Source organism: Vipera berus (genome assembly GCF_964194415.1).
Source record: "Vipera berus genome assembly, chromosome: 2".
Lineage (NCBI taxonomy): Eukaryota > Metazoa > Chordata > Lepidosauria > Squamata > Viperidae > Vipera > Vipera berus.
The window spans coordinates 120,956,156-120,969,243 of record NC_138203.1 but is presented as its reverse complement, the minus strand read 5'-3'; the positions used below and the strand labels follow the sequence as shown (position 1 = coordinate 120,969,243).

At 40.3% G+C, this 13,088-nt stretch overlaps 1 protein-coding gene across 4 annotated transcripts in view; it reads left to right on the top strand.

Annotated features, from left to right (window-relative positions):
- The window catches only part of IQSEC2 (IQ motif and Sec7 domain ArfGEF 2), a 150,687-nt gene that overhangs the window by 94,003 nt on the left and 43,596 nt on the right, over positions 1-13,088 (top strand). The gene's annotated exons all lie outside the window — the stretch shown is intronic.

The window sequence follows — 13,088 nt, the reverse complement described above, 5'->3', positions numbered from 1 at the left end:
GTTTGGGTCACCTTTGCAACTATCTAAAAGCTTGCCAGGTGAAAAAGTGAGGTGTTGATTTGAGTACCATGAAGCAACAGACCAGAGGACAAAGGCACTTGACTTATCCTTCAACATCAAGAAGAGATTGTTTCTGTAGCAGTACAGGTTAAATCAGGGGTTTTCAAACTTGGCCCTTTTATGATTGTGGACTTCAACTCCCAGAATTCCTCAGCCAGGCACACTGGCTGAGGAATTCTGGGAGTTGAAGTCCACAAGTCATAAAAGGGCCAAGTTTGAAGACCCCTGGGTTAAATGAATGAGAGTGATGCAAGGGAATCTGGGTGTGGTTTGTGCTTCTGATCTATTAATTGTGGATTACTGGGACCACTTGGTTTTTCCATCTTAGTTGCAAATACGTTGTGACTGGCTGCAGGGGCTAAAGGAGACAGCAGTAGCACACTGCTTCTCCTGACTGTATGTAATAATGTGATGTCTCATTTAGCAATGTGATGGTTATCTGTGGCCAAGGAAACTGGGTGACTAGGGTGTAACTGGAAAGGAACTGGAAAGGAGAAGTGCTTAGATAAGAATAGAATAATCAGCTTCATCTTGGTGAGGTCCCAGCAACAAAGGAATTTTACTTTATCAAGTAAAGGTGAGAAGGATAAACAGGTGAGGTTGGTTTGGGGTGGAGTGGTGATTACTAGAAGACTTTAATGAAGAAATGGCAACTTGGAATGAAGTGGTTTAGCTACTATGTCATTAACAGAGGTTGTGCCTATGTGACAACTTTTACAAGTATGATGTTGGTGTTAGACAAAAAAGTGCAGGAAGCAATTACTGTTTTTAGGACAAACAATGCCAGCAAAACTGAACCTCGCAGATCCAAGTTCAAAAGGCTGAGTCAGGGCCCAACAATGCCTTTCAAGGGGAGCTAAAATACATGTTTTTTGTTCTCTTAGAGAAGCTGGTAGTGGAGCATTAGACTTTCCCTATGAATCTGAATATAGATTATGCAGATTGACTGAATGCTCCCTGCCCCTATAATTCATTCTTAGTTCCTAAAGGAGAGATGGAGGGAATCGGAAACAGTAACACAATGGATTTATGTATAATAGCTAAATCATAGTATAATGGGGGATTAATTTGTAAATTTTGGGTGATGGCTTCACATGGCACAAATCTAGATAATTGTTTTGTTCAATTAAAACATATTAAATTATTGCACATAAACATCATTTGGAGATTGCAAACATGTTTTTCCTTTTTCCCAACTGTCCATTATTCCCTCTACAAATCTATTGTCTTCCCTCTAATAGCCCTAATTCCTGTCAGCAATCTCCTTCCTTTAAAAATATTTGTGCAGTAAGATAGTGTACAATTTGTTACACAAGCATATGGTAGTAGAACTTCATTGTAAGTAGCTGGAGTTACTGCTTTTGTAGTCAAGAGCTTATTGGATAAATCAAAATTGGTTGAATTTGCCTGTAAACTGGAGTTAACTCCTGATTAGATCCCATATACTAGTATGTGATCCTGTGTAACAAACAGCTCAAGTACCCACTCAGTTTTTTTAAAAAAATGAGTTAAATCTTATGCGAAGCCAAATCTCATGGGATTTTGGTGATTTTGCTCCTGAGAGCAAATCTGATTTCAGATTTAATCCTGGATGCCATCTGGAGTTCTGGTGAAAAGTTATGCATTTACAGAGAACTCATTCTCCAGACTATAATTAGTGGTTTACACAAGATCAAGGCTCTTACTTTTCTTAGCCTTATTGCTTCGCTTTATATATAAAACTTTTCAGCTAGATTCATGCTAATTCACATTTTGTTATTAAATTCACATTTTGTTATTAAATTCACATTTTTGGGGATCAAATAAGGCATTGAACCAGGAACTCAACAAGTTGAATTTGTGATTTGTGTCACATGTGAAGTAACCTTCCCACCTAACATTAAAGGTCAGTATCTTAGTAGTTTGTGTAGCAATTAGTTTTTTAACTGACCTAGTGACGCACGTTCTATAAACCCAGCACTGTATTTGTATGCTGTGCCTGGTTTACTCAATTAATCCAATTTTCCCAGGGTTGCATAAACTTACCACCCACATCTAACATGTCATGTAAATCAACACTCAGGTTTTTTTTTAATTTCCAGCCCATCAATGTTAATTTATTAGTTACCATTCCATTTCCAGACTTAGGAATAAGCTGCCTTTTATATGTATATGCATATGTATATGTATATGTATATGTATATGTATATGTATATGTATATGTATATGTATATGTATATGTATATGTATATGTAAGGGACACGGTGGCTCAGTGGGTTAGGATGCTGAGCTTGTCGATCAGAAGTTTGGCAGTTTGGCGGGTTGAATCCCGAGTGCCGTGTAACAGAGTGAGCGCCTGTTACTCGTTCCAGCTTCTGCCAACCTAGCAGTTCGAAAGCACGTAAAAATGCAAGTAGAAAAATAGGGACCACTACGGTGGGAAGGTAACAGCGTTCCGTGCGCCTTTGGCATCTAGTCATGCTGGCCACATGACCATGGAGACGTCCTCGGACAAACGCTGGCTCTTCGGCTTTGAAACGGAGATGAGCACCGGCCCCTAGAGTTGGAAACGACTAGCACGCATGTGCAGGGGAAAATTTACCTTTGTGTGTGTGTGTGTGTGTGTGTGTGTGTGTGTGTGTGTGTGTGTGTAAGTAAAGGAAAAGGTTCCCCCACACATGCATGCTAGTTGTTTCCAACTCTAGGGGCCGGTGCTCATCTCCGTTTCCAAACCGAAGAGCCAGTGTTTGTCTGAGGACGGTCACGTGGCCGGCATGACTAGACACCAAAGGCGCACAGAATGCTGTTACCTTCCCACCATAGTGGTCCCTATTTTTCTACTTGCATTTTTATGTGCTTTCGAACTACTAGGTTGGCAGAAGCTGGGACGAGTAACAGGCGCTCACTCTGTTACGCGGCACTTGGGATTTGACCCACCAAACTGCTGACCTTCTGATCGACAAGCTCAGCATCCTAACCCACTGAGCCACCGCATCCCTATACACACACACACACACACACACACACACACACACACACGTCTTTGTTACTAGTGTCTTTGCAACACAGACACTTGTAAATTGACATTTCTCCTGACACAGAAGTGGTAGGAAATGCTTCACTGCCTAAATTGCTCCACGTCAGGCTGCTATAAAAGGGTAGAACACAATAATAATGCTGGCCACTGAGGGAGAAGTAAAACATCTCAAATTGTAGTTCTCTTATCATTTTTTCAGATTTTTCCTTCAAGAACATAGTGGTACTTTCTGGTTAAACATTGGGATGCATAATCTTTTTTTTTCCATATCAGATTGCATCAATAACCAATGAGAGGTTGAAGACCATGTTATCATAACAAACATGAACCACAGAGGACTTGTTTCATTTTAAACATTCATGGTTTATTACGTTGACAGCTGCCCTGAGCAAAAGGCATTAGGATAAAGGCTGCATTTTTACCACCCTACTAACCTATCCGTCTGCTCTGCTTTCAAAGTGGGATGCCCTTCTTCAGTTTTGGCTTTGCTAGCAAGTATCCTGTATTTTTCCATCTCTAGCACACTTCCTGAAAAGAGACCATTTAGCGTGTGGATTGGACCTCCCAGGATGGAATGCCCTTCCGTTCAACGGATAACCCAGCATGTAGAAACTAGGCATCTTGGAGACAGAGTGAGAATGCAACTCCTTTATATGCTAGGTTCCTATCTGCAGGTTTCTATGTAATTGGCTATTATATGAGAGAGTATTCTGTTGATAATCTCCTGTTATCCGCTAAAGCAAAGCAAGTCAGGTTTATCTTCTGAATCAGAAGTAAGCCAAAGAGGAGACTGACCTAGGACTTTTTTTATTTCTGATGGCAAAAGCAAATGAACCTGGATTTTATTTCATGCTGTCAGAGAAGATAACATTCTAGAGACAGAGAGAATGTAAGTTGGACTTTTCTTTCTTTAGCCAAAGCAAACACTGGATTTATATGAAAATAAGGCAGTTCCCCCCACTCCCCTTTAAGTTTAAATGGGAGGATTATCTTAGATTCACTGAGAATACTGCAAAGAATATAAGTAGTTTTTTTCTCTCTCTAATCGCCAATAGGTGTAGGGATCATCTTACTTTCAAAGTAGTTTCCTTATTAGGCAGGGCTTTTTTTGTCATTTAACACCCAGAACGGAATTCTGGGACCTTTTTTGGATGGAACCTTGTAGGGTAGGCAAGGCGGGTTGTATGACATGTGTGAGTTCCGGCACCTTTTTTTTTTTACAAAAACACTGCGTTTAGGTAAATATAGTATTAGGACTTTATTGAAACAATCGTATGGCTATCTTTTCACAATATGCTTGGTCAGTTATAATACTAGTGACATTTGTATAATATGCAGACAGGATTAGTAGTTTGGTCTGGCTTTTTGTGGTTGTGCATGTTGGGTGAACCCCATCTAATTTGATTAGTTTTAGTTTCTTGCTCTATGTGTGGTGTATAAAGGCAGAGGAGGGAATCGGCTCAAGAACCGGGTTAAGTGTGTTGTGCAAACACAGTTGGTATGAATTTAATTAGGCATATAGAAGAAATTTTAGGCGGCGTGCCTGACTGCATGCCCTTTGTAAGCTGGGTGTGGAAACACAGGCAGATATGACTCGTTGGGAGGTGTCCTCCTTAGCCATTGACTGCCACAACTGAACATATCCCTGTCTCTGGTTAGGTCAGATGCATTTAGCAGGAATTCACTTGACCAATAGATGTCAGGCTGAAGCAAAGTTTCTCTTGCCCAAACAGGCCTAGCAGGAATATCTTGAAGCCACCAACAGGCAACCTTCTGCTTTAGTACTCGAGTGGCAGGGAATCACAAGACCACCCAGCCTGCTATGAGTCTCCTTTGAGAGCTTATCTGTAGCTACGTCTATTGTGGATCATTACAGAGAGGCTTCAACTCAGTAAGCAAAATAAGGTCCTGGGTTTGGCTTACTACAGGTGTGTGTGAGAGGGAGGGAGGGAGGGAGGGAGGGAGGGAGGGAGGGAGAGAGAGAGAGAGAGAGAGAGAGAGAGAGAGAGAGAGAGAGAGAGAGAGAGAGAGAGAGAGAAATCAGAGCCATTGAAAGTGAAATTTGAAGCCTGGAGTTCTTAGTAGTCTAGCATTTCTTTTTTTCTTTTCTTTCTTTTTCACTTATTTGGATCTTGAACATGATTGACCAGACAACTTTAGCTTTACCTGAAAAAAGCATTAAATGTTTTTCTTTGATCAGTTCCATTTTACTCTATGTACTGGTTTTCTGTTTCCAAAAAATGCTGAAGTTTCCAGACAAAGGACTTCACAGAATCTTAGTTCCAGAGGTGAATTCTCCTTAACACAAGGATAAACAAAACAACAGGAACAGGCTGGTCTTGAGTTGGGATGTTTTGGCTCATTGTGTACATTTGGGGCAGGGAAGTCTTGACAGATTTATCAGCTTTCTTTTTCCCCCCACACCTTGGCTGGCAGGAAGGAGACTTATATGAAGCAGATTTTACATGCTGCAAACAGATTTGAAGAACGGCACTATTTCTAGACTGTAAATGTGTTTAAGTTGTGTCATACATTCAGGCTGAGATCCATCTGCTTTTGCTGATGAATGTTGGAGAGAGTGGGTGTTTTCCTTCATGGTAGATCACTAACAGTTATGTTTAGGATAGATAGATGGATGGATGGATGAACTTCAGTTATTTGAGACCTGACATAACATGAGAAAGAGCTGTAATTACTAAAGTCTTCATTTGAGTTCTCACAATGGCTCTGAATTTAAACTGGTCTTAGTGAGCTTAGAACTACGAGTCTCACAATTTCAGTGTATACTACAGGTAGTCCTCGATCTACGACCCTAACCTTAGCAAATTTATGTTGCTAAGAGAGACAGTTGTTAAATGAGTTTTGCCCTATCTTATGACCTTTCTTGCCACAATTGTTAAGTGACTCACTCCAGTTGTTAAGTTAGTAACACGGTTGCTAAGTGAATCTGGCTTCCCCAATCACTTTGCTTGCCAGAAGATTGCCAAAGGGGATCACATGGCACTGCAACTGTCATAAATACATGCCAGTTGCCAAGTGTCCAAATTTTGGTCACATGACCACCGGGATGCTACTATAGTTTTGTGAAAAATGGTCATGTCACTTTTTTCAGTGCTGTTGTAACTTTGAATGGTCTCTAAATACACTCTTGTAAGTTGAGGTTATCTATAAAATGGGACACTGAGATTAACCTTGATTTATTTTTCAAGACTGTTGTACAAATAGTGCCTGTAAAGCACTTAGAATTCCAGCAGTGTCTCCTCCTGTTTGCTCTGTCCCTAATGTTCAGAGCTATACTGTCCAATTCTCATGCTTAGTGATGGTTAATGAGTTTATTTATTAGCTGTCTTTAACTATCCTAATGTCAGGTAAGGTTAAGTTGGTATATATTTTCGGCCTTGTACTTTGTGCATATGATTCCTGTTGTCTTATGCTAATATCACAGTAGCGTGACTCTTTTTAAACAAGGTGTGTCTTTGATTGTTTCACCTATTATAGCAGAAAGTCATGCTAATAGATTTGTGTGTATACATGCATTTGGTAAGGAAGCATCTGCATTTCCCTCTATGGTGGTGTATGTCAGTATTTGCTTTAGCAAGTGTGTGTGTGTGTGTGTGTGTCTGTGTGTGTCTGTGTCTGTCTGTCTGCAGACACACCAAAGGCCAATTGTTCTCAACATGTGTGCTTCTTTCCTAGAGGCAATGTGACTTGTAAAAAGCAATGGAGATTACCTTAGGCCTAGCAGCATTTACAATAACAAGGAGAAACCAAGTTTTTATTTTATTTATTTTTATTACATTTATATCCCGCCCTTCTCCGAAGACTCAGGGCGGCTTACAAGCTTAGCAGTAGCCTTCATTCTATGTATATGCCTGCTTATTAGGGTTTTCACACACACACCCCAAGCGGCATTATTACAAAGTCAGCTTATTGCCCCCAACAATCTGGGTCCTCATTTTACCTACCTCGGAAGGATGGAAGGCTGAGTCAACCTTGAGCCTGGTGGGATGAACAGGTTGATATCCCCCTTTCTTTCTTTTCCTGAAATATCTATTTTGGAGGCGTTGCCATGACGATAGGCAGGCATACAACAATACAGTTATGGTGGCTCAAAAATAGTAGTCTATTTAGAGATGCTATTTGGAAGATACAAGTGATGACACAAGTAATACCTGATAATAGGAATAAAAAGGCGTGATGCTTGATTCCAAAGTTTCCTTCTTATTGTCACCAGCCCTGTTATCACTTAGGCTTTTGCTGAAATATATAAGGCACTTCCTTCCACATGCAAACTCACAATCCAAAGCCAAACTTGTTTCCTTTTGCCCCAGTTCTTCCTCAGATTCAGAGTGGAAGTCCAGTTCCAAGACATTCCACCCCTTTGCTGCACATTGCAGCTGGCGAAGACCTCCAACGCTCACTTTATGTCTTCTTTTAGGTTTTAGAAACGAGAACTGCAGAGAGTGAATTTCCACTCCTCATTTTATCTCTTTTTCAGACATTGAGATAGGCATGCCCTGTCTTAGTCCATCCCCAGAGGGAGTGGTCCCAGTGTACCTTAGAGACATTTCTCCTGCAAACAGCGGCTGTCACACTTTCTTTGCTGGTGTTTGAGTGTCTCCACCCAGCTCCCATACTGTTGCATTACTATGGTGATAGTGGTACCCATCCTCCTTCTTGCAAGATCCATAGCAACCCAGTATCTCACCCTTCCCTTCATCCCTATGGCAACCATTTCACAGACCTGCTCTGCCTCATCAATAATTTTCTAACTCTGGCGTTGCTGTCTCTTATTTGATGTAGGGGACAAAAGAGGGGTGGGCAGCTGCAGTTCAGAAAAGAAGGGGGGAGGGAAGATAATTGCCAAGTTTTTTTTTAAGGCTGTGTGCAGGGGTGATGTGAAGTGAGAGGGGAATGACATGAGAGTACTAAATTTGTGTTTCTTCCCCTATTAGCATATATGTGAAGGAACAGGAAGGCATTTCTTATAGCTTTTGAGTGCATTATATCATGCTATGTATGGATTTTGTGCTATGCATGATTTTTTGCATTTGTATATTTATATGTGTCCAGATTTATTGCAGCCTGCCCTATTCCAACGGCCAAAGAATTTGTGATGCTAAACAAATTAAAATGCAATTCTATGAATATTTACTCAAAAGTAAATATATATACGCACACATACACACATATATATATATATACATACACACACATATACATATACACACACATATATACACATACACACAAATGCACATATATATATATATATATATTCACATTCTTAATATGGATATGGTGAAGATAATAGTTTAGATGTAGATTTGTTAGCAAAAGGAACATTTCTGCATAAAACTAAACAATTATCAGAGAAGGTAATAGCTGTAACCAGCAGGGCCTTTTCACAGATTCATCTTGTGTGCCAGGTGTGCCCTTTTCTCAATCAGAAGACCTTGCAGATGGTCAGTCAGGCCTGGTCACCTCATGATTGGACTATTGCAGTGTGTTCTAAATGGAGCTGCACTCAACCATCTGGAAGCTACAGATAATTCAAAATACAGCAGTATAAGCTGTGGACTCTTGTCTTTGTGCCCATGTGTTACCATTGCTATGGGAACTGCATTGGTTACCAGCTGCCTTTCAGGTGCAATTCAAGGTCCTGATTGTCACCTTTAAACCCTTCATGGCACAACGTCTGATTACCTAAGAAATTTATTAATGTATAATTTATAAAATGTATAACTTTATAAGTAACTCAAGGTGGTGAATGTACCTAATACTCTTTCCTCTTCCTATTTTCCTCATAACAAGTACCCTGTGAGGTGAGTTAGGCTGAGAGAGAGTGACTGATCCAAAGTAACCCAGTCAGATTTCATATCTAAGGTGGGACTGGAACTCATGATCTCCTAGTTTCTAGGCTAGCACCTTAACCACTACACTAAAATGGCTCTTCTCCAATTGTTTCTGCCCCCCTGATCTTCCAACAGAGTGGGTGCTCCTCAGGTAATTTCTATCAAACTTTGCCAGATTTGGAATCTGGAAAGTGCGCCTTTTGTTTTGCAACTTCCATCTTCTGAAATAGGGTTCCTCCAGAGAAAAGGTTGTCCCCCACCTCTCCCGGGGGGGGGGGGGTCAGAAAGCCTTTTATACATGGTTTGTTCCCAGGCTTGGGGTTATTATTTTTTTAGATTGGAGTGCTGACATATATCTATTATTGTGGAGTTTTTTCTTTAGTCTGGGCTGCCTTATTTTGTTAATATTTGTAACTGTTAACTGTATGTAATGGATTTTGTAAGCCATCCAAAGTCTACTGGAGTGTGCAATCATGACAAATTTAATTAAAATAAATATAGAGTTAAAAGGGGGTTAATGGTAGCCCAGAGTGGCGCTGTGAATGTAGTATCTAAATTTGATAAAATAAAATAGAATAAGAAGTTATGCAGCATCTGAATTTGCCCAGTAGAGTACCATATTTCCAACTATATGTTCACAAGTTCCCTTCCTCTTGTGTTCTCTGAAACCTAGTATTGAGGCCTGTCTTCCCCTTCTGACGCTGGAGACAATATATACCCATCATGACTACTTGCCATTAACATATTTCACTTCTAAGCATTTGTCCAAACTTAAATTCAGCTCTTTGCTGTGGATAAACTTCAGATGTAACTTTTTCCTTGTCAACTTCTTTTTAAATAGCTCCCTCCTTCCTGGACTAAAATACAAAAATATTCTTTTGAGCTTGTTGGAAAATTTCTGCATAAAAGACTCTCTTGACCCAAACTTATATACTGTGACAACCAGGAGCAAATTGTATAGTTTTTCTGGAGGAGATGTGAAATTAGCTAATTATCAGTGCCTTCTAGGATTTTACTTTTTATCTGTCTGGTGTATAGCTGTAAGATCTGCTTGTAGTCTCCTATACAATTTCCAATCAAGCCTGATTTTGCTTGCTTTTTTTTCAAATCAAAAGTTATTGAAATAACTTTTTAATTACATAGGCATTAACTTTGGTGGCATCTGGTCTATGTTATGCTTTATCCTGAGAAACTAAGCAGCTTGCATTGCCTGCTTGATCTTACCACAGTGTTACTGCTGTGAAGGCTATCAGTTCCAGGTCATCCAGCCAGTGGTGGGATTCAGCCGGTTTGCACCACTTCGGCAGAACCGGTAGCTAATTTTTTGTTGCCCAGGCCCAGAATGGACTCCCAGAAATGGCATCCACACAGAGAACTGGTTGTTCACATATTTGAATCCCACCACTGCATCCAGCTCATGGTTGGATATGTGACTGTATGATTAATCAAACAGAAACCATTTTTTTTCTTTTTCCTGCAATAGTCTGCTTCTCATGGTCATTACTGTACTGCCTTTTAATCCTCCAATGACATTTAGAATCACACCACATCTGATTCAGGGATTTTATTTTACTTTTAGTTTTTATCAGGAAGGCTACATAATATGGTATTTTTTCAAAGGAATGTTGAACATTGAGACCAATCTTTTAGTGCAAATTAGAACATTTAAAGCTAAATTGGTTCATAGAAGATGAGCTATCGATGGCAATAATAAAATCTTGTGTTAAGTGGCTTTTGAATTATAGTACTAGACGTACACACTCAACAACTTGGGTGGTTTAACCACCCAACAGAAAAGGATTGTTCATTGGATTTTATTAAATTTTGTGGTTGCTGGGAAAAAGGAATATAAATAGAGGATTCTCCCCCTCCTGTTCTTCTCAGCTTTGAGGAAAGAAATCAGTCTGCATTGCAATCATAACACAGATGATTAGAAAATTTTGCATTGGGATATGTCTCCTATTGCTAGCATAGGATATTTTTTTATTTGGTTTTCTCAAATCAAATTACCAACCTGCCCTTAGGGATAATGTGTTTGTTTCTCTACATGGCAACTATAAAGTGTGTGTGGGGGAGGCATAGAGATTTGCTACTGATCTACTTGCCAACTACTTGCTAAAGTGGCAACTATTAAGAACAAGAACACTGAACAACATAATCTTGGTTTAGATTAAGTACAGGATAGAAGAATTGGAAAATCATTTATCACTTTGATTTTAGTTTCTTAATAAAAGAGAAAGACCATCACAGTATATATCCCTTGTTCTGTCCCACTACTATTGAATTTGTCCTAAAAATATATTCTTATCCTTTGTCCAACCTGAGAGCCGGTTTGATATAGTGGGTAAGGTGTCAGGCTAGAAACCACAAAACTATGAGTTCTGATCCCAGCTTAGACAGAAAGCCAGCTGGGTGACTTCAAGCCAGCCCATCTCTCTCAGTCCTGGGAAGAAGGTAATAGCAAATAATTTCTGCAATCTTGCCAAGAAAAATGCAGGGACTCATCCAAACAGTTGCCAGGAGACAAGAGTGACTTGAGGCCACCAAAAAAAAAGTCCATCTGATGAAAATAAAGTGGCATCAAATAGAGGATTTATTGCTTTTTACTGTTTTAGAAAAAAGAATGCTGCTTGTTAGAAATAGAGGATTTTCTTTGAGGACTGGTGGGTAGACCACAGTAAGATAGAAGATGAATAGAAATGTCCATTTTACTGTCCAGATTCATAAAATCTTGACTTGGGTTTTTTTAATTTGGGTAAAAGACAAAAAGTTAAAATATGTTTGAAACTCTACATAATAAATATTGGTGATTTCATATCCCCCCCCCCAAAACTTTTTTTACAATGTAGATTTATTTCTTTAACATCATGACTAGGGAGGATTTTAACCTTGTCCACCTAGCAGTCCTAATTCAGGACAATTGTTGAAGGAGTGAAGAAACTCTTTTATATCTTCATTAGGACTGTTGGTGGGGTGGTAGCCTTGGTCCTCCATGATTATGGCAGAAAAATCCAGGATGTAAGGAGAATTACCATTCTTGCACGCCATCTTCCTCGGAAACAAAGGTATCTGCATTGGGGCAGACTGAGGACTCTGAGAGTCAGTGGCATTGCTTGCTGTAAGTAAGACCTGTTGCTGCTTGATCTTGTCCTTTAGTTGAAAGGAATTGTGATTTCCTTCTGATGCTGGTCCTGAGACTTCATGGTACCCTGAGCCAGAAAAATCAGCTGGCATCTACTTCTTTTCTAATTATTAAAACAGCATAGGGCACATATTCCTGAGCAAACCTACTTGGGAACAGGAGATGTGCCAACCCATAGTGATGCTTTTGCAAAATCTCAGAGTAGTGCAAGAGAGCTTCTTGCAGATGATGTGCTTCTTAAGTCAGATCAATCTGTTCCTTGATTTAGTTCACATTCATGTTGTTGTTGTTAGCTGCGAAGTCGTGTCCGACCCATCGCGACCCTATGGACAACATTCCTCCAGGCCTTCCTGTCTTCTACCATCTTCTGGAGTCCATTTAAGCTCACGCCTACTGCTTCAGTGACTCCATCCAGCCACCTCATTCTCTGTCGTCCCCTTCTTCTATTGCCCTCGATCTTTCCCAGCATTAGGCTCTTCTCCAGTGAGTCCTTCCTTCTCATTAGGTGGCCAAAGTATTTGAGTTTTAGCTTCAGGATCTGGCCTTCTAAAGAGCAGTCAGGATTGATCTCCTCTAGGACTGACCGGTTTGATCGCCTTGCAGTCCAAGGGACTCGCAGGAGTCTTCTCCAGCACCATAGTTCAAAGGCCTCAATTCTTTGGCGCTCAGCCTTTCTTATGGTCCAACTTTCACTGCCATACATTGCAACTGGGAAGACCATAGCCTTGACTATACGCACTTTTGTTGACAGGGTGATGTCTCTGCTTTTTAGTGTGCTGTCTAGATTTGCCATGGCTTTCCTCCCCAGGAGCAAGCGTCTTTTAATTTCTTGGCTACAGTCCCCATCTGCAGTGATCTTGGAGCCCAGGAAAACAAAATCTGTCACTACCTCCATTTCTTCCCCATCTATTTGCCAGGAATTGAGAGGGCCAGTTGCCATGATCTTGGTTTTCTTAATGTTAAGTTTCAACCCAACTTTTGCACTCTCCTTCTTCACCCGCAACAAGAGGCTCTT